Genomic DNA, 23,102 nt, shown 5'->3' on the forward strand with positions numbered 1-23,102 from the left:
CCATAATGAAAAGTAAAGTTACGAACTTCCCATCCACCGAATGATTCTAACCCTGTCTTATTAGGGAGAACAATATATGAAAGGAATGTATATCAGACGGTTTTTGAAAGACGATGAGCTTGACTCATATGCAGGAGAATCGGTACAAATAACCAAATTTCTAGAGAATTTCGAAGACAATCGTTACGGAGGAATATTCTAAGACGCCACAAGGACATCCGCAAGACATCTGTATGGAAAGCCTCACTGCGACCTTCATCTGAATTTTATCGCTCACGAATCTATAAGATTCATGATATTACTCAAAGAGATGTCTCTGGTGCAGCAGGGGAACGGATGATAGATCGTCATAAAACGGAGTAATCGAGGAGGGAAATTAGTGTTCCCAGACATGAGCCCCAGTACGAAGGGTCCCGACCCGTTCAACGGAGCGCATAAACACATCTTGCACACGAACGCATAAACACATTTCATGCCCAGCGCTTACGGCTCCTTAACGACCACCTCGCAAGGACATCACTAAGCCGGGAGGGTAATTCCCTCGAGCGGAAAGCTCCACTCCATCGGGATGACCGGCGGGGACGGGATGAAAAAGTAATACGGAGAGCAGGAAAAAAATGCACGCAGGATCGAGTTATCTCTTCCTTCTCCCTACCTCATCTGCTTCCCTTTACGCCGAAGAAATGAGTCTACCGGCGCACTTAGTCTTTCGGAGCAATCCCGACCTGGCCATTGATTCTTCAAGGACGGCAATGGGGAGAGGAGTACGAAGCCCAAAGGGATCCTGCGGCCGAGAGGGATTTCGGGACAAGGGAAAAGAAGAGGAGGAGAAAGCGGAAGAGATGGAGAAGAATGCAATGGAGAAGGAAAAGGAGGGAGGAAGGAGGAGGGCCCAGAGAGAGAGAGTAAAATGAAAGCGGCTTACATGGGGATTCGGAGATGAATGAGCACTTCCGAGACGAGACCAACGCAAGTCATAAAAAATTCGACTGCAGGACGATCATGGCTAAGCCACTCCCTCGAAAAGATACGGCCCCGGAATCATTATCCTTAGCTCTCGTTCCACGCGAGTACGGGCCTACAGGACTGTTGGCCGTTGACAAATGAAAATTGGCAACGGTTCGAAGCATTTGGGTGTTTCTCGACTAATTTCTACGAAAAGAGCCTTTGGCGAGAACCGTCCTCAGGTCGAGTAGCACGAGATAAAATAATCAGTCAGAGATTAAGATCTTTTGTGCAACAAGTGCTTACATATGGACTCACGCGAAGACAGAAGAAATTACAAGTATATCTTTCGACCCATATTTCATTGAGACTTTAATATATATGCCTCTCTAAAATCCTAGGGACCATCCTAAAATGATGATAAAGTAATATCTATCAAAATTATTCGTTTGCGCATGGATTTGTGAACTCGAAGCGATTTGGTCATTGAAAATTGGAACGGATAAACATACCGCAAACGGACAAACATCCAAGCTCACTTTAAGCATTTCTTAATGACTCTAAGTACATCATGTTCGAAGCGCCCCAGTATCTTAAGTAAATTTAATGTGAAGAGTTTGGGCACGAGAATGACTCTTTGAAAATAAATTAAAAAACGAATTAGGAATATATGAAAAGATAGGGAATATGTAATAGTTGAGAAACACATTTTATGTACTTAAGTTTTTATGATGACCTGCAGCCAAAACATCGATATTATAATATATATACTGACGAACGAACCGACACAAAGTATTCGATACATTTTATCGAACATGTTTTCAAAGACGTAATAGTCAATCATAATAGCAGTACGTAAGTAATAGTAATCAGAGTACATAGCCTCCGTAAGCGAGTTGAATCATTTTCAAGGTTCTTTTGCAAAACAGAGGAGAAAGGAAAGACACCCGAATCATGCACTCGTAAAAATGTTCTGCAAGAGATCATATTAAAGTTGGAAGCACGCTGACCAAGATGACTAAAGGTCGTAAATAGCTCGTTGCAGCCATTAGTACTGGACGGCTCGACAATTAACACATGAAGTTCAAATTAATTTTTTGTTCGCCTCATATTAAAAACATCCATTCGGTATTAAAAAATCTAGATTTTAAATCCAGCTAGTTGGTAACGTTACTATCATAATTTTCCAACCAACCCTGGTGAACTGAATTTGTCCTGGGAAAAGACATACTATAGAGGAATCTTACTCAAGGATTGAAATATAATGATAGCAACATATTTTAAATTTTTACACCGATTCGTATTTTAAAATGAATTGGGAAGGAAATACAGTAAAAAATAAATACCATTACTAACTGATGCATTAAAACTCAATATTCTGGTAACTAAAATACCAATCTAACCGCCAATATTTATAAAATATAAACTTGTTGGAGTTCAAGAATCATCACAAGGGGTTACATTTCAGGAAGACATAAAACACAATATCAGAGCAAAAAAAAGAAAAAAGAGGTTAATAGAAGTATACAGGAGTACATTTTTGAGGCTGAATTGAGTTTTGGATGACGGTTTAACTCGCAAAAATGAAGTGGTGAGATAACAATTCTGGGGAAGGGAGACGGAGGACAGTGGTGGGCTACGGCTAGCGAGACTGAGCTTAAACGACAGATGTATGCGGGGAGAGGGAGGATGGAAGGGGAGTGCGGAATTGGGAAGCGTAGTAGCGGAGAGTGCGGGCTGATTTAGAGGGTGACTATTCACCCGACGAGATTATCAATCTTTCACGAAGGACCGAAAGCTCGGGTCCGGAAAAGGGGAGCGGAAACGAGTCGGTTGGCGGGACGACCGGGGCGTGTAAGGGGGGAGGGGCGATTGCATTGTAAGGAGGGAGGTGGGACGGGATGGGGCGGAGGAAGGCTGACTCGTACATCTTTTGACGCGAGACATTCACACATTCGGAAAATTCCTGCCGCCGTCCGTTTCCCCCCATCCTACCCCCCCCCACCCTTCCTTACTCGAAAATACCATAAATACATTTATCGGCTGCCTCTTCGTTTTCTAACTCAAATATACCTCCTTCAAACGCAATATTCACTCACGTCGCTCCAAATGTCTCCCTTCTACGGTCCCTCTCGACTTCCCTCTCCAACTCTTCCTTTGTCGGTCGGTCATAAAATTTAATAACACATGATGGAGCGACGCGCTCTTTTTAGCCAGTACAAAAGTGTTCCATTAGACCCTGGTAAACCAAACGGTCGATGCAAATATCGATTTTGCACGCTAGTAACGACCAGTGCATGTAAGCAAACGCTACATCCAACGCCGCTTAGCAAATAAAACATTTCTTCAAAGTTCACGTGTTAATGTAATTGGCTATAAAAAGGTGCTCGTGCTCCACTGCTTATGAATAACCGTAACTCATCCATATTAAATCCTAACACTAGTCCGAGCCGGAATTCTAAATCGCGCTCCTCGGGTCACCCAGGAAGCACTCCACTCACTGAACCTTCCAGAATCGGCTCCAACAATAATAATTTTTAGTCACACACAATGAAATGGTTTCGATAAATTAAAAATTTACTCCTTTGTTAAAATGGCTCGTAAGAGAACAAAGGACACGAAACTGAATTACGCTGGGCAAAACCTTTCAGCACGCTCTTTCTTCTGCGGCCGTGAGTTTGACGGAACAGAACACCGATGAAATTGATGAGATCGACTGATTGAATAGAATTAAAATCAATATCAATTCCATTCCATCGATTTCAGTTATCCTTAATCATACTCAAAACTATGAAATTTAGGCTTCGATATACTTTCGGGTATCTAAAACTTGGTAATTGTGATCACTAAACTAGCATGCTAATTAATAACGTTGCAGTAAACCCGTACAACACGCCATTGTTGAGCTCTTAAGTAAATTACGCCACGCATATCGCTTCACTTCTGCCTTTTGCCTATTTGTGCACAGGAACGTGCATGTTGATGCGATAAACCCATCCCGATAAATTAAAAACGTACCCAACGTCCTTTTGTGTGCTCGAAGTCAAGCGTGTAACAGAACATGCAAGTACCCAATCTACAAAAAAAATCGAAAACAAAGAATTGCTGACATTTTTTTGAACGGCATTCGGGAAAACTCTGTAGATTTTTGTTAAATTTTCCACGGGTAAAAAAATTGTTTTGCGTGGAAGCAAATTAGGTGGAGGAAGGTCCCCTCAAATGAACTAGTTTTCTGTACTTCACGAGTCAATAGTGAGGGAGTGGTCGTTCATTATCGATCGGTGACTGCGTGGTTTGTCCATCCACCGGGTGCCCATGAGAAAAGACGATTTATTGCCATCGCCAATCAATATGCACGCATTCACGTTCAGTGACATTTATCCAATTATACGAGACTTGCGCTGCGGACGTTGCTTGTGCGCCACCGTGAATGTGATGAGTGGTAAATGGGACTTTGAGATGACATCTACAAATTTGGCAAGATTTTAGAGACACCCTTACATTTTACTTGATCGCATTTCGACATGGAGCCAGGAGTTAAAATACAATACCCCTGTGTCGGAGAAAAAACTCAACGGTTCGACGTTTCATCTCGGGCAGTAAAAAGGTGGGACCGTTTTTCGCATCATCTGAAACTTTGCCACGGGTCAGAAACGGATTAACCTACGAATGAAATCACCAGAAGGAAAATATTAGATTCACAATCCCGCACTCCAACGTACATGGACTGTTTATGAGAAAACCCTGTAGCCGAGATACTTAAAAGAAAGCAATGGTATATTTCCCCATCGCCTCTCAATGTTTATATCAATAAATCCGGGTCAATAGTTCGACGTTGTAAATTTACGTAAAGGATGGGAAAGAGGGAGAGCGAGAGAAAGAGAGTTCCTGAGCATTAGCCCAGTTTAATGGACAGTAACTATGAAAGACGGTTTGAATTAGGCACATTTAGAATGGCATTATCCTTTACATATGGAAGATATCTGTGAAAAAAGCAAAACTATGCCAGGAATAAACGACTAATGACACAAGCCCTGGCATAGAAAATATACTTTGGCTCTGAAAACCCTCAATACAATTGGAAGAATCCGAGTCAACGTTCGGAAACTTCATCGACATGGAGAAGATTCGATGATGCTGTCTGGATTAGAATGCTGACAATTCCTAAGCGTCCATGAGTAGTCCAGAAAACAGATGAGTGATTTGAAGAGCACATGAAAAGCACTTGGAAATGATCATGAACAGCTTCAGGAGCTAATATGCATAACTAAGAAACATAGAACGAAAATGATTAGCAAAGTCTTCTCAGTTTTAAAGGGAAAACTCACAAAATGAAGGTAAGAAAAAAGAAGGCTGATCAAATAGCCAATTACAGCAACTTTGAAGGAGAAGAAAGAATGAAAGAAAATATTTCCATTCATGGAAATGAAAATGGAAGAACATAACTTAAATATTAATGTAAATAAAGCAAACCTAATAATTTGTGAAAGTTGAGAACCGAATAAGAGGACACGGTAGAGAGAATATAAAAAAACCACTTTATCATGGATTCATCATCACCTATGGTAGGAGAAGAAAGAACAACAAACATAGGAACTCAGGAAGGGAATATAATCAACAAGAAGGGCCAGCTGAACACAACTAACAACACAAGATTATAAAAGGAGAAATATCCCATAAAAAGGGAAATTTCCTGAAGCATAAAACAAACTATGGTGGTGACGCATTAGCAGCATAGCAGTGAAAAGAAAAAAAATTGCAACCAATAGAAATAAGGTGTGACATAAAAATAGAGGAGAAAGGGGAGACAGCCAAATACGATGAGGAAATTCTAAGAAGTACTAAGAAGGAAAAAGGTTTCTTAAGATCTCTCAGAAAAAATGAGAAGAAAATTGGCGTCACTTCCCATGAGGATAAAGGAATAATCATTAGAAGTCGCGTATAAATACACCAGTAACATAGTAAAAGCTGCATTGTAATGAGTAATAAAGAAATGAAGACGCCAGCGATGAAGCGAAGAGTTTGAAGAGCAGCAGGAAACAAAAATTTGGATTTACAATTATAAATGATAGAGAAAAATAATGTAATTATATGAGAAGAGTCGAAAAAATAATATTCATACATACCACATTTGAAAATTAACCAGATACATTTAAATGGTATCAGGATCAACCTTGTGAACATTCATCTTGAGGAATAAGAAAAACTTTGTAAAATTCACCAAATATTTTTTGCACAATTGTTCGAAGTTTGCCTTATTCCTCAAGATTAATTTCCTTTGCGACTTATTAATTCCTACGATTAAAAATATCCTAAGCAATAATAGATAATTGTCACTATCTTTATTTATCACTGAACAGTGAAATAATGCTAACGACGATTAAGAATAACATTGCCCGTTTATGAGTTAAAATAGCATTCAGCCTCATTCCGCAAATATCACTTCGGAGCCGAAGCGCCACAAGAGATCAAGGAACTTCCTGGCAATTTATTTTGCCAGAAATAACTTCCCGGGACGGATGCGAGGCGAGGCATATGGCGCAAAAAAGGTCCAGATATTACTCATTCACATTATCAAATCCCACGGAAGGCGGGGAGGGAGAAAAGAGAAGAGAATGCTTACAGAAACGTTGAAATAATTAGGAAGCGGAGTGGACAAAAAAATTCGTAGCGCGGTCGGTTAAAGACGCTGAAAAACCCAACGTTAAATTTCTCAGGAATGATATGACTCCCCCAAATAATCCCTAGATTTACATAGAAATAAAAATAAATGAAGACGCTCTCGAGGAGCTGTCGTGGACTAAGCATGATAAATGATTAAGGGCATTCTTCAAACTTAAGGAATTCCCCGAATTCAAGGACTCACTTCATTCAAAATTCTTGAAATTTACGCATAATTCTTCAAGGTTGGAGGGAACAGTTTTTAACTGCAATGCCTTTCGACAAATTGTGCTTTTTGAGTAGAAAATGCCACATTAGCGAGAATATGGGACTGGCCTAATCTTTTCGAAGGCCATTTCATCGGAGGAGATTTGAAAATTTAGAAAAAGTTAATTAATCAAAACATAAAATTCTTAGAATTACTAAATAAGACTCTGCAGTAAAAGAAAATTAAGCATACATATTGCAGCAGATTGTTTCAAGGCCATGCATGAGCAAATTTATGAGATAGACAATGAATTCATTGGATAACGTCGGCTATAATTATCGAATTGAATAGATGTATAGCCAATGGTTGAACACACGCCTGGTCAAATAATAATTCACGAGTGCCCGTCAGTACTTTTTGAAAGGATTTTTCGGGGCCACGGGAAGTCAAAATTTGAAAGGAAGATATATCGCCCACTAATCAAAAAAATTTATTTTCCTGGCGTATTTTAATTTTTATCACTACTTCTAAGTCCCATTACCCCACGTAATTAACCTATTCTAATTTCATACGGTAAATGATACATAATTAATTGATATTCGAAAAAATAATTACATTATTTCTGAACGAAGCGCAATTTAAGAATGGAGACTTTTAAACAAGTTTCTACGCCTTTATAAAATATGGTATATCTTGAAATCATAGGATTCCGGAATCTGTAGGGATATGAGGGGTTAATAAATGAAGGCTACCTGTAGGGATATGAGGGGTTAATAAATGAAGGCTATAAGGAATGAGTTTAGATGTACACGCTGCCTATGGTGTACAGCCTATTCCCACCCCCATCCTTGGTACACCTCTAAGTACGATAATGATTTATAATACAAGCCATTCGAGTAAAAATGAGTGCAGAGTGATTGGAATATTGCACTAGATGGATTCTTAGACACATAGTAATTCGGAAGAGTAGACTTCCCGTTGAACGTACCTCAAATCAACACTATGTAAGTATTAAGTAGTCGAGTATAATTGGAAGAAGTCGCATGGTTTTTCTCATCCCACTTCCTAAATAATTAAGTATATTGAACCAAAGATGTCAGTAAGTAGCTTTAAACGTTTTAAAGAACTTCAAATGGGAATGCAGAACTGATAATTCGGGCACGGTTCGTAGCGTAGCTAAATCTAACCTTGGAATTTGAAATCAAACTTATAGTGGATCATCTAAACATTAAGAATTCAATGTGGAGGAAGAATTTATTAGGATAATACTATGCACCTTTTTAAATAGCTATGTATGTCACAAGGGTAGTGGTAGCCTAGTAAATACCGCGTTGGACCACTGACCATAGGGTCCAGATTCGATTTTTGGGAACGCCTCGGGCACTCACAGCTCCACCCGGACTGTGTAATTTTTCGAGTACCGGATATTTCTGGGAAACTATAAGCGGCACAGTGAATACCCCCCACCTTGATGATTGAATTTCACACATCGTTGGTCTTAGTACTAGGTGAGCACTACCTTTACCTAATTAACTGATCTTCGGGTTAATTACTGTGATTGGTGGTATGCCATCGTGACCTAGACAATGACAAAATGTATTATAATTCCTGAGATGAGCGAATTTAAGGAGCTCGAGTATGGTGATTCGCGACTTTTTTACTTCTCAAAGAACTGCATGCCATACATTTTTCAAGTTAAGACTTGATATTTTTCATTAAGGTTTCTAGTTGGGGGGGTCATTATTCCAGCTGACTTCCTAAGGGAAATATCAAAAGCATATATTGACCGGTAAACTTGGATACGCTAATTCTGCGATACAATTTAAGGGAACTGAAGTTTGAGTATGACAAGCCAAAAATCAAGTAAGACGCATAGATTGTGCACACGAAATAATGTGAATATATAATATAAGAGCACCATTGATTAAAAAGCAGGAGCCTGCGGTTTAATACGAGTGTCATGGTTGCTAATGGACATTTAGGATTAATGTCATCTGGCATAAAGATTATCATAGCACTCGTTTAAAAATGTGTAATCCACGAAGAATAAGCAAAGAATGACGCAAAAGCGAAAACAAGAAAAGAAATATGTATTGACTGGGAAGGAAAAGAAACACGCTAACTTTAGAGAGCTACTGGTTATCAAGGAAACCTTATATCCAATGGAATAGAGCCAAATTTAGCACTACGGATCAAAGACACGCAATCGAAGGAAGGCCAACTCCCAAACGCCGCCCCCTCATCCAGTAAGGCATAAGTCACGGAGAGTCGACTGGCTAAATGAACGACGCATGGTGTTTCCAATAAACCAAAGATTTCCAAGCGTCAGTTTGATAAAGAGTGACGCACGATTGCTTCACCACTGCACGTGTCCTCCGATACCAGAGCTTAAAAAGCATGCTGACCTTGTCAGGCTGCAGCCGAATATGAAGAAAATTATATGCACAGAATCAGTAGGGTATAGTCATGATTATCCATTTGGGAGGACATAAAATCGAATTTCGCTTACCAGAAGAGTACCTCCTACAGTATCCAAAATGTGGATACATATGGAATACTCAGAAACAAAACTTATGCCTGTAAATACAAGTATGCCTGCATTAAGACCACGTAATTTTCTGCAAATGCTCATTTCTTGATAAGATACTTATGAGGGAATTTTTCATTCATTGTGGAACGAGTGATATTTTCATAGAGAAAAACATCTATAACTGTGGCTCTACAGAGTTAACTGGTTAAGACAAGAATTAGAAAAAAATATTCAGGACATAACGACAAAAAGTTAGCCCTTTCAAATTTAGAAAGAGTATAGCCACAGGATTTAACAGGATAGTAAGAATTTCACGAAGATGCTGTCTCTTACAATACTAATTAAAAAATATAGATAAAATAAAATGAAGAAGACTGTCTTGGCACGGATATAAACGAAAAATGAATGAGGTTCGATGAACCTGGAGAAAATAAAATCGGGAACCCTTGGCGGGCAGGAGGAGGAGAGGACGACAGAGAAGAACATAAGAGGTTAGGAGTCAAGTAAGCCATGCTCCGCAGTCAACAAGATGAGAAAGGCAAACACAACGGAGGTAGATTGTATTGAATGATGCGGTCAAAGCTTTTAAAAAAAAGCCGCAATAAAATATTGAGTCAATTAGTTTACCCTCAAAGACATGAAGAGAGCTTAAGCCAGCCAGGATTCTGGTTGTTATTCAGAGAGATCCGTAATAACACCTGTAGTTCCTATCAATTCAAGTGTTTGTACCAGAAAATACATGCATCAATAATGCGTTCCAGTAACTTGGCAAGAAAGAAACTCGGGGATGAGATGTACTCAAAAGGTAGTTTTTAAAGAGATTTTAAATAGCAGGGGAACCTAGTAGACACAAAACATTGGATATTGGGCCGTCTCTCGTGAATGAAGATGAATTTGCCGAACTTCCTCCTCAGCGAGTTTCGAGTTTCTGGCGAAATGAATCAGATTATCCAACAAATGTACAGCAATAGACTGGAAACCTCCTCTTGCACTCCTCTCCACACAATACAATGGAGAACCTGTCCAAGGAGTGAGGAGGTTATTATCTCTATACGCTAGAGCGTAACCTCTACACCGTTTTCTACATTACATAATACTCCGTTCGTCTTAATATCAGCATCAACAACCTTCTTCATCAACCGCTTCTTGAGAACCACAATTCCCGTCAGTCGGCCTCCCCGTCCCAAACAAGCCTCCCTCCACGATGATTAATTCCATAATTACTATAATATTTTAGAAAATGTCTCACTCCCACCCATCGAACATTCGATCAAACTTAAAACACTTCACAGGCATGTAATATAATTCCTGAAATACCGTCACCCATCGCTCATTGCTGTACACCCAGGCACATTCCGCCCCCCCCTTTTTTCCTCTCTCCACTGCCAATCCAATCACCCAATCTGTAGTTCCAGTTCTGACAACGATCATTAATTACAACATTTGTCAAACCAATAAACGGTCGGGAATTGTAATCAAAAAGAGCGCCTTTTGGCTTGAATGACTATGATGGTCTGAAGGGTATAGCTTTAGGGTGAGGTGCGTAACCACGTAGGACTTCATGATCTCCTTAACTCAAAGCGACAACAGCCGAAAATAGCTTACTACTTAGTGCTCCCTTTCACCAGTAAAAAAAAAGAAAAAAAACAATGCATATTGGTTTCATGCAAGACGAGCAGAAAGACAGAAAAAAAACAAAAAAAGAGGGGAGTAAGAAGATTTAGTATTTTCAATGAGCTCAGGCCTTGACGGCGGCACGCTGAACGGCTCAAATTCCTCGCAAAGAAGGCGGCTAACGAATATTGGCGAGTAAATTCCGGGCTCGTCCCAGATTCCCATTTTCTCAGTCATTCGAGCACACGATAGAAGACGAGAACTTTTGCCGTTCCAATTCTTGATCGAATCCACAATTCCAGACCTATCGTATCGTCCCGTTTCCAAGCCCCCCCGCTTGCGCCCCGGGTGCAGGCAGGTCCCGCTCAAACGGGCAGCGTGGGGCAGCGCGACCACCTGCGGCGTGGTGAACACTTCCCATCTCCCAAGCCCTACACGCTCTGTGCCGTTCATATTATTTTCCACCCCTCTGCCCACTTCAGCTGGCGTCAATGGATCGCTTAGAATTACCATCAAAAGCATCTGTCTCGATCCTCCGCAAACAAAAGAGGATTCTCGAATAATTAAGGGTTCGAAATGGGGAACTAATCAAGGTGAAGCGTCCATGCCAGATTTTCAATACTTCAAAATGATCCGGACAATTTAAATGCCAAATTTAACTGCGCTGATGGATCGTATGAGGTAAATCAGTAATAGGGGATAAAAAATTATATCGGAAAATGTCAGGTTCCACTCTCCATCATACGACATTTAAAAAAAGTTATTCTATGCCCATTATCTATTCACTCAACCTGTTTTGGCGGGATTTGACACACTAAAACCATTTCTAAATAAAAAATGTATATATTGAATTGATTATTTATAGTTAACCATGTACCTGGGAATAAAAATTAGGCATTTATCGTGCAAATATTAGCGAGGGCACTTCAGTTTCATGACAAACGCTTGGCGACAACATGAGACAACATAATCAATAACTCATTCATTTATTTTCACAGAAGACGGCATTCCTAATATATATTCATTAAATCTATCGTTTAAACTGATTCCGTGTAATTATTTTTCCTGGTGAGGAATCGTGACCTATATAATTTATTTCAGCGATAAAAATAATACTGCAAAATAGTAAGTCAAAACTCATGCAAAAAATATTTTGAAAACTAGAGTTAAATCAGCATCTCTACATGCCATGTTCTTCAAAGGTACAATTTCTTATCACCTCCTATTATTTTTGTCACAAAACAATATTTGAAACCGCAAATCTAGAATTGTGATTGAAAATTAAAGAAATCCTAATTGTGTAACAACTCTGATTTACGCCATTCGATAACTGAACATAATGTATCACATAATTGGTGTTATATTCGTCTGAGCACATTATGTTACGAGCATTCAACCCGACCTAAATTAAAGCATAACGATGTTTTACAACGGCTCGGTTGAAAATAGCGCCAGCACTCAAATACTTACTCTATCACATCACTGCTATCACCCTCGGAAACTTGAGGTTCTCTTTCTCAAGATTTTGAGAGATATTTTGTGATAACTGAAGCAAAAATGAGCATCAATATTTTGTCATAATATAACACTCAAATATTTAATAAAATTATACTACCATAGCGTAACCACAGAAACTCAGAATAACCTTTCTAAATTTGGAAGAAATATTCAGAAATAGGGATCAGTGATTTTGATTTATGGTATTTAAATTTGCCTTCCATTATCATACTCAAAAGAAAAATCTATGAAGCTTCATAAGATAACGGGACGCCTTGGTTTCACATAAAATTCTCCATTGCTTTCAACATTTATCTGCGGAGACCTGTGGGTCGATAAATCCATTTTTGGCTTCGTAGAAATATATAAAACAGAAACCTTAGGATGGCTTAGTGGTGTTTCCACAGAATTCGAACGCTCATGATTGACGGAGGGAATAATATGTATGAGTCACGAACGTAATTTTGCAATAGAATAATATCTCTCCAGCTTAATTAAACATTTAAGGGATTATAGAGAGTGAAATCCTTCAAATTTTCAATACTTTCAACTCAGGGTAACTTATGGTAAGGAATATTTAATGAAGAAAAGTCTTAGGTTAAAATTCCTTTGATACACACAAACCTTCCAGTCAGAAGAAGAAAATTAAATATAAAGTAGATATTTAAAGCTCGATACAGAGGTAGACAATTTGATTTTCTCAGCAGTAAATCATTTTCTTATAATTTCTAAATATTTAGCAACAAGCAAATTTCTAATTAATCTCCATTATGCCCAATGAGGCGGAGGTAAATCTATGATACATATATATTATTTTAATTGCGCAGTATCACAATGAAATACATATCAACAACTTGTTAAGGCTTATTCGTCGCACAAAAAATATTTTAAAAATCCTTTTCAATAAAATTTAGCCAACCGATGCCACTGAGGAATTTTCACATGAAACATTCACGATTCAAAGAAGAAATGATATTTAGGACAAATAAAATAGTATAGTAGACTCACCGGCACCACGTCGAAATCGTAGCTTTGCTCAACTAGAGCAGCCAAGTTATGGAAGGGAGGGATTGGGGAGATGGATGAATGCAACCCGCGGCGCGCAAACGCGTGAAGGGTCATATATACTAAAGGATATTCTAGTTCTCGGCTGGTATTCTCGGTCGGAAGGCCGGAAAAGACGAATTGCTAGTCACTGAAACCTAGCTGTACTCAGCTCGAATCTTTTAAGTTATTTGTAAAATTAAACTATATCCCAAACAAACATGCTATTTAAACAAATAAAACAAAACATACTCGTCAACTTCAGTATTAGTGATCTATTGCTAATTTTTATGCAAGGAAAATTAACTAATAGGAAGGAAAAGTACGTGAAAGTTTTTTTTTAACCTACTTCCCATTATTTCTCAAAAAAATAGGTCAGGGACGGCAAAATGTGATGTTAACTATAATATTAAAAAATTAATTATCTATTATTCAACAATTAATAACCAACGAAATCATAAAAAGTATAGGCACATGAAACATTCGTTTCAATTTCAACTCCTATGTCCCTTTTATGGTCGCAAGCACTTTTCATTAAAGAGTTACCGAACACCAACTGACTTTCAAATGTAATACAATGACTACAAGAATAAAAGTCTTGGTCATTTGCGATAGTTTAAGAAAAACTCAGCATAATACTGCAGAGTATTAACAACAACTAAAAATGTGATTAGAAATACACCTCTGAAAATAAACAAATTATCTAATATGATATTGTATCCCTAAAATGGAAACCTTAACATGTTATACGAACTAACAGGGTACAAGGACCAAATTTTTAATATATACCAGTGACAAGTATACAGCAGACTATGGACAAAAGCTATACAGATAAACAATATTAATAAGGAGGGATAGATGCTTAATTTACTGCTAATTTACTTAATTAGGAATAAATCTAACGTATAACGAGTTATTTATTGGCTATATTGGTGAAGACGTTATCACTATACTGGCGTAAGAAGTCATTGATTTATAAGAAAAAATTTGACGGATATTAAAATTACCGAAATAGTAATGAGCTGAACCGCGTATAAAATGGCTCAGAAAAATCAATTCTTTCGATCGACAGAATTTGATCTGCTGATAGTTTCCCTATAGAAATAAAGTACAAAATCTAAAAAATTCTCATAAAAATTCTAGATAATAAATATATACTAGATAAACATATTATTTAAGCAACACAGCCCTTATATTGGGACGCTTCAGTCGTGAGAAATTCTGCTTTCAGTATTAACATAAAAAAACATCCAACAGACACTAACTTAATAGGGCCAAATGCGAGTTCTCCGAATAAACGATATTTGTTTCCCAAATGGGACGCGTACGTTTAGGATAAATGCTTCAATGAACTATCAACAGGTCAATAATATCACTGGTTTCCGGAGGCTAACTGCAATTTTGAATCCCTACACTAAGTAATATCTTTCTGCAATGATATACGCAAAACTAAAGGAATATCTATGCAAGAATGTCCTCTTAAATTCTTAAATGCCTGACTTGTTTCTTCGGATGCCTTCGAACTTAGTAATTTAAGATAAATTAATTCACTCATATCCCAGGATGATAGCTTCATAACTTTTAATCATTAATAATAAGAAGAGTAACCTAAGTGAAACATAAATCTCTCCTAAATTTTTTAATCCATACAAATAAAACTAAGCTTACGGGGACAACTTATTGTCACGACTCACAGAAAAAAAGCTAAAATAAGCAGGCATAAAATGGAAAAAATCGAACTCATTCCCTTAAAATTAACCGAAGACGATCTTCGGATTCATCGCCATTTTATAACGCAATCAAAACAAACGACTACGTAAATTGAGGCAAACATGAAATGGGATAGAAATTTGCAAGCTCGTTAAAACACTGCAAAAACAAAAAGGCAACGGAGGAAGGAAAAAAGACTCAAAGGATACGGTGAATAAATGCGGGAAGAGTTCACCCGTGCCGACTAGGGCTTTTCACGTTGGATAAATGGCCATGCCGTGCCTCGGTGTGCAACGCAAATGACGAGGGACAGCCCTAGAAAAGACGTCTTTTGCCAGCAGTTCGGATGAAAACAATAGGTTTAACCCTGAAGATAAGAAAAGTGGGAGACGGGCATAAAATGGAGGGCCGTAAAATTTTTAATTTGCAACAAACCCAAGCAGAAGAGAAACGTCAACGGGACTCGGTGGAACTGAGAAAGGTACTATAACATGAAAGGAAGACTTTAGGATAGAGATGAGAAATTTAAAAAAAGTATGCAAACATAGTAAAGAGCTCAAAACACAAAATAATTAGGATCTTTAAGGCTCGCCGGGCATTTGGGTCAGACACCAAAGAAATCTGACGATGTTTCTCATATAAATTTGGTATTCATAAACAGCATCTGATATTCTCAGCTTGAACCTTTTTCAGCCAAGTACCCACGGTAAAGAACGCTTCTCACAATCCTGTGACTTAGAATATTAGACCTCTCAAAGACCACATCTTAATGAGTGACAATAGAGTAGGGAAACGGGCGAGTTAAAATAGGATATGGACAAGGATACAACTTCTCGCCCAGAATATAAGTAAATGGGTAAGATTTACTGTCGACGCGATCCTGGTAACAATTTACCAGAGACGTTCTTTGCATATTGTGCATGAAAACGTGAATTATAACTGATTGGCAATATTCAGAATTGAATTAACCCTGGGCCAAGGGCATCCTCAAAACAGAAATTGCTCCCTTGCAATAAATATAAAAGACGCTCGAAAATAGTTTATTAAAACAGAGTAGGCAGGCACCTAAACTGCTAATCTTTTTGTAGAGTTTTTTCTGTCACTAAAGATAACTTTCTTCCTACTGGGATCGAGTGTTGATGACTGCGTAAGTACAATAAAAATCTGCATATGTAATGAATCACCTTGGAACTGTAGTCACCCTGTATAAGTGTAAACGAAATGGATATAAAAACGTAAGGAACTAGGGAAGAAACATTTCGAGATATTAGATAAAATACGTGGGAAAGAGACACAATCGAGAGAAGGAAGAACACTTGAAAACAATCCATAAATGAGAGAGGGAAAGAGACCCTCGGAGACGGGTGGAAGGGTGAATAACAAGCCCTATATTAATGACGAGAAGGGGGCAGGAGGAGGAATAGAAGGGGAAGGGTAAAGGGCAGTACGCGGAGAACGGAAGTGCGAAAAATGAGTCTTAAGGAGGAAATCAGAGGATGGGGCGAGGTAGGAGAAAATACTGAGGATGGTGGTGGTCTGGAAGGAGTGGGAAGAGAGATGCACCGGGCGAAGAGCGCACAGAAGGCAAATGGTGAAAAGATGGGGTATTTTAAAGGAAAATGAGGCCGAAGAAGGTTAGAATGAGAGGGTGGAGTGGATGGGGAAGGAGGCGGATGAAGTGGGAAAAATATGTATGGGCGCCTTGAATGGAGTGCATATTACTCATGGGGGGATACGGGGCACGGATGGCGGTGGAGAGGGAGGAGGGAGAATGAGTAGGGGAGGAGAGACGGCCCAAGAGAAGACATTTTAGGAAATACGTGACTCGTCAAAAAAAACAGGAGGCAGGTCAAAGACTAAAGAAAAAGAGATGACGATTTCTTCCACCGGGGATAATTCGTTTTCACGAGGGTAAAGCCGTTCAGCATCTAACCGTGTTTAAGGAAGTAAAGAAGAAAAATAGAAAATTGAAACGTGAATAGACTACAGGCAGCTGTCGGCTAAAGATTTTATCCAAGCATCAGATTTAAAATCACGTGATGAATAAGGGACCTGAATTGTGCACACGAAAACGTCTGGATTCAACTTCAAAGAAGTACTACTTGAGAAACGTTCGAGAGATTACTAAGCAATATGAGGTAGCTTTAGTTTGCCTTTTTAAAATAAATGTATGTACTCATTGTCACCCGCAAATATTTTCCGACATATTTAAGTTTTCTTAATTGGGAAATTTTCTATTTATTTTTATTTGCGAAAATAATAACCAGAAGGTTTTTTAAGATATTTTATCTACTTATCATTAGTGGTAGAAGAATATCGGTTGAGGGTAGATTTTAAATGGACCTCCCGCACTTTTATGCTCCTTAAGTCCTTATGCTCCTTAGTCTTAACTTAAGTCAAACAAAATATCCTTACACTCCATAATTCATGTTCCAATAACGCAGTCCATCAACACACGATCTAATGTAAAAATTCTGATTCGAATAAGATCCGGACAAGTAACACAACTACAATCAAAAGCACAAAAACATGCACATGCTCCATCAATTGCGTCGAAATGCTACTTTGCTATATGCTATAACTTGTTGAAAACTGAGACAGAATTAGAATATATCTTTACAAACAAACTCCATGTTTTATCAGCATATTAAATATTGAATTTAAACTATTTCACCATTGAATTATATTAATAACTGTGGCAGGATATGTCGCATATCTGAATTTCCGCCCTTATGTAGGTACTACTCAACTTAAAATGGCTTAAGAAACCCTTTATAGATGGAAAGTTCAGTTTACAGCGAAGGAAATCAAATTATACTTATTTTTCCTTTTTTATGTATCCTATGAAATTATTTATATATTTTTTAATTAACTATATCCACTCTTTACCGAAAGCTATAACAATGAAATTGAATTTAAACTTACAAAACGTCCTCCTTCGACTCATGGAAAAATGATTTGTAAGAACAGTGCCTCTAACGGGAATGAAACACGAAACACCGCGGAATATAGCATGCAATTGTCAGTCAAAGAAACCAGAGAAAAAAAACTAAAACACGGCAGCTGGTCACAAAAATTTCCCCCTCCTACGTAGGTGTACATCACGCGACGATCAGCAGTAAATGGCAGTCAGGTAAGGAGATAAATTAGCTCTACCCCGAGGAAATGAAACGCACGATAATGCGATAGTGGCTATTTGCTTTAAATGGGTTAAGGCCATCGAAACCATTTTCACATATCTTTCTCTCGTCATTGTCCTCATAACTCTGCGATGGGAAGAACGGTCCCCAACTCGGTCATCGCACGCGCTACGGCCCGTGAACTCGAGGCAACGGGGGGTTGGCAAAAACCAAAGAGGAGGTAGGCGGGACGCAAAACACACGGATCTCGCCGGAACACAACCTGTTCGAAGAACTTGGGTAGGTTGAGACAAGACAAGAGTGGAGAGGAAAGAGGGTTTAAGAAGGGGTCAGACAACATTCGACGCTCAAAAAAACTGTCTTAACATTCTCAAGCATGTAAATCTCTGCGATCATACCTTAGGCGTACACCGACAACTCCAATCAAAGAGACGGCAACAACACCAAAAGCAACACAGTCAGAGGCGAGGTCGGAAGAAACCACGGGATAAAATGAAAAACTGAGATGCATATCATAACTTATTCCGATAAAGAGTGAGTGGTGTGAAAATAAAAACAAGATTCCAAGAATTAAATTAAATACGGAGTACATGAAAACATAATAAAGAGGCATTTCAAAGGCAAGGAGGAAGGACTCGAGACACGAAGAGGTTGGCAGGAACACAGAAACGCACGGGCTGAGAAAATTCTTTGGAGAAAAAAGAGCGTGAGGGAAACAGAGGAGGATGGGAGCAGAGAAACACTGAAAGATCCGACTAAACACTCAATAAACACACATACGCACACAGAAAACACTTATATAAAAGGAAGCCACACACACACACATATATATGCGGAGGGACACTTTTCTCTGGGGGAAGGAACACGAGGGGAACACTTCATGTCAACCACACAGAAACGACACTTTCCGAAGAGCGACACGAAAAATTTTGCCGGTAACCACGCACAGCACCACACACGAATCGGAGACTCGATCGCTCTCGACATAACAGCACGCCGAGTCCACGTCCCGTCTCGCGCTTGAGAAGATTAATTAAGCCATCCTCAAGGCCATATATGCATATATTAAGGAGTACGAACCCCTTAGGACCGGCCCTTCATACTAACCCCCCCCCACCCAACGACAATATCTCCACCCATCCGTTTGACAACAACTGGTCCGATCCCTTACCTCCACCTGCTTCCCGGTAACCGTGGTCTGAGGCGCCTTTACGTCGCATCTTTCCACCATGGCTTCAGCCTGCGGGGGAGGGACTACAGACGCTGTTGCCCAGTTCACGCCTTCAGTGCGTGTGCTCGTGTTGACCCACGAAACGAGCGGAGGACAGGGTGAGGCATTGGAAGGGTTGGAGGTAGGGGAGCACCTATTCGTGGGGGTGGGAGGGGGGCGAGGAGAGCCAGGGAGGAGAGGGAGAATCGCGAGGGGGGAAGGGGTGAGAGGGCGCGGCGGCCATAAAAGGAGTGGGAGGCCACGAGTCGACCGTGGGACGCCGGTGCCGGGGAAAGCGGGGTCGGTCTGGGGAGGGGCCGTCTCTAAGGCAACGGCCCCACCACACCCCCGCCCCCCTCCTCCTCGAGAGACATGCGGGGGAGGGAATGCGCGGAGAAGAGAGGGGGCGGCATGGGAGGGGAGCGGGGAGAGGGGTCGAAGGGAGACGGGCCACGGCGCATGCGTCCGAGGTCGCCCTGCCCCACCTCCCCCTCGCCGAGAGGAGTCCCCGCACTTTTATGAATGGGGACGGGGCGTAAAGGAGAACCTATTGGAAAATTCCTATTGGAATATGGTGTGCGTGTGTGGGCACTCGGGGGCGACTGCGGGCCGACAAACTGAGGTGAAGGGATTCTAACTATCCCGACTCTTCATGGGGAAATAATAAACGTCGGCGGGGGAGAGATGGAAAAAAATTCAGACGAACCGTCTCCCGCTTGAAATATAGCGCCTCGACAAAAGAGTTCGCGCCTTTGTCTGGCGTGGGCAAGGACGGGAGGGGAAGGAATTCTCGAGAGCGTGGGAGAAAGGAGAGAGGGAAAAAAGGCTACGACAGTACAAAACGAAACAAGGGGGTGAGAGAATGGCGGAACGAAGTCTAAATGGGGAGTCACTCACTTATTGTCGTCAGATCAGAGGGCTACGAGAGCTTGACCTTTATTAAGAGGTGCATTAACTACAACACTCTTAAAATGAAAATGGGTAGAAAAAATAGCGCAGAGTAGTCGAAAAAATGACACTGATCTGGTGGAAATATCAAAACGGTTCTTGTAAAATACCAAGGAAAGGAGAAGAAGTGGGAAAATTTCCATATAAATCCATTGCGAATAGTTTGGTGCAGAAAATTTTCAGGTCGAACAGTCGGTTCAATTACCCTACAAGTAAGGTTATTAAACCCACAAATCAACAGCATGGACTTGTACGCTTGTTTCAATCAATTAATCCACAGGTTGCTCGCAGGGAAGATGTAAACAAAATAGGGATATGTCCGTAGGATCAATAAGGAAACCAGTTCTCCTTTTGTACGAGCTATGCTGAATAAAATATGATAACTTTTATCTGCAAATTTTATTGCGCAATCATTTTAAACTGTGTTATTTTGGTAGCCTATTGTATAATTTAGTATAAGTGTTATTGATTGGACTGCGTCAGTGGTAGGGCGATGCAAGTCGAACAATATTCAATTCGCCTTTGAAAACGACGGAAGTAACATGTCACTGGATTAAAGTTTTACTTTCGAGTGAAAAAATCATTGCCCGAGGCCTATGTATAGCTAAATAAACTTATAGAGACCTCTTTCTACCCTATGGCATACCGATAAGATCGCTTAAAATGTTAAAAGAAAGAAGGCAATCAATTTCAAAGGAAATTGGACCCGGGGTACCCGTCACTCCTTTCACGGAAGTAAACATTAATACAGCTGCTGCAACTTTGAGAGATGAATACCGTCACGAAAACAATCAGATATATCTGGCATTTAATTGGGTGCCACCTACTGGTCGGCAAAACAAAAGTTGCACTTGCTTGTGCGTAGTAGGTTTTACAAAATGAACTTTTCAATGAAATTGATACAAAACATACATTTAAAATTAGGCTACTAATGTAACAAATGAAATTTAATTCAACACAATAAATTGTGCTAATTTACTTATTTATGAATTACTCCTAACTGAAAATCCATTACATATACGAGTCAGTCAATTAACATCGTTAGCTCAAGAAAGATGCTTGGAGTCACATGCGATAAACAAGTTAACCCACTACTAAATGAATTAGCTTTCATAAGGACTACAGAGAGAAGGCATACTTCTATAATAGTGGATATATGTTTTGTGAGAGGGAAGGGTTAAGTAATAAATTATTCCATTTCAATGTTTGACCCCACAAATATTCAACATTAATGCAGTGAACATTTATTTACAGCCCTTATCGGATTGACTGATTTAAGATACCTCGAACGAACCCACAATTAGCAGTTCACTCAAGAATAGCAAAACCAAACTGTTTTAATGTGGTTTCAACAAAGGGTATACGAAAGAATAACCCCACGAATGTGATGAGTAGACAACTCCAGGAGAGAAGGGTCACGGATGTTTCGATTTCAATCCAATGCACAAAGGTGATGTTAAATGAAATCGAGATCTCCACTGGTGATATTATACATATTTTATTACTTTACATATGGCAATATATTTCATTAGGATAAGAGCTGAATAAAGTATGATATGGTTAAACTGAGGAAATTGTATTTTACGACTGAAAACACATAAACGGTGAAGACAATTTGTTTACGACAGAAAATGATATCAAAACATCTCTATAAATAATGAATTTTATGGTTTGAAAAATAAAATAATAGGAATTTGCTATTTTCAAATGCTTCTTACGTCCACAGAACATGATCACGGCTTTTAATGAATGAAATCTCTCGTCATGTGACGGAATTAATTTGCGCAAAAAGAAGTATGCCCTCATCAATCGGTTGTATTAGAGTTCGAATGAGTAAAATACGAGGGCCGAGCAACCAAAATGACTACCTCACAATATTTAATGAAATCGTAGAAAAATGAGTCATTAAAGACAGAATCACTGATTGCGAGCACTTGATGTAATTGAAATCCACTTTTTAAAATATACCCGTCTAAATCTTCTCAAAAATGAATTCGCACAGTGAACTATGAAGCAGAAATAGGAAATCAGTCAACAGCTGGGATTTAATATTGTTAACTCCACTAAAAATGAGATATCTATTATTGAAGGAAACGGATGGCCCTGAACTGGAATAATAATACGAGTAATTATAATGGATATAGAGAAACCTTTTAGTTATTAAATAAAACATTTTTCGAACGAGCACATTCCTATATACCAATCACCTATCGCATAAATATTTTCTGCGTTTTGAGGACGTGCTGCCTTGGGCCAAGATTGAGTAAATGCACTCCGTAGCATACTTGCGTTCATCGACATCTCATCTAATTCTACAAAAGCGATTCATCAGCTTTAATAAATAAGCTACCCAGCTATTTGAACACAGCTAACATTTTTGAAGATAAATGATTAGTTTTTAATTAAATGTTCATTAAAAACTTAACACGGACGACTACATCTTGAAACATATCACACTGAAAATTAATTTATTTTTTTTGTACATTTCATTGGTTTCCGATTCAATTGGTATTCCTCAATATTTTTATACATCCACTTCAGTGCCAAAATGAGGACGCGCTCTTACATGGTTTGAATCAATCAAACAACAACATC

General features: G+C 39.3%; 1 protein-coding gene across 10 annotated transcripts in view; it reads right to left on the reverse strand.

Annotated features, from left to right (window-relative positions):
- The window catches only part of Snap25 (Synaptosomal-associated protein 25kDa), a 513,578-nt gene that overhangs the window by 121,012 nt on the left and 369,464 nt on the right, over positions 1–23,102 (reverse strand). The gene's annotated exons all lie outside the window — the stretch shown is intronic.

The sequence above is a fragment of the Hetaerina americana genome, unplaced genomic scaffold, assembly GCF_022747635.1.
Source record: "Hetaerina americana unplaced genomic scaffold, ioHetAmer1.1.p SCAF_9, whole genome shotgun sequence".
NCBI classification, from domain to species: Eukaryota; Metazoa; Arthropoda; class Insecta; order Odonata; family Calopterygidae; genus Hetaerina; species Hetaerina americana.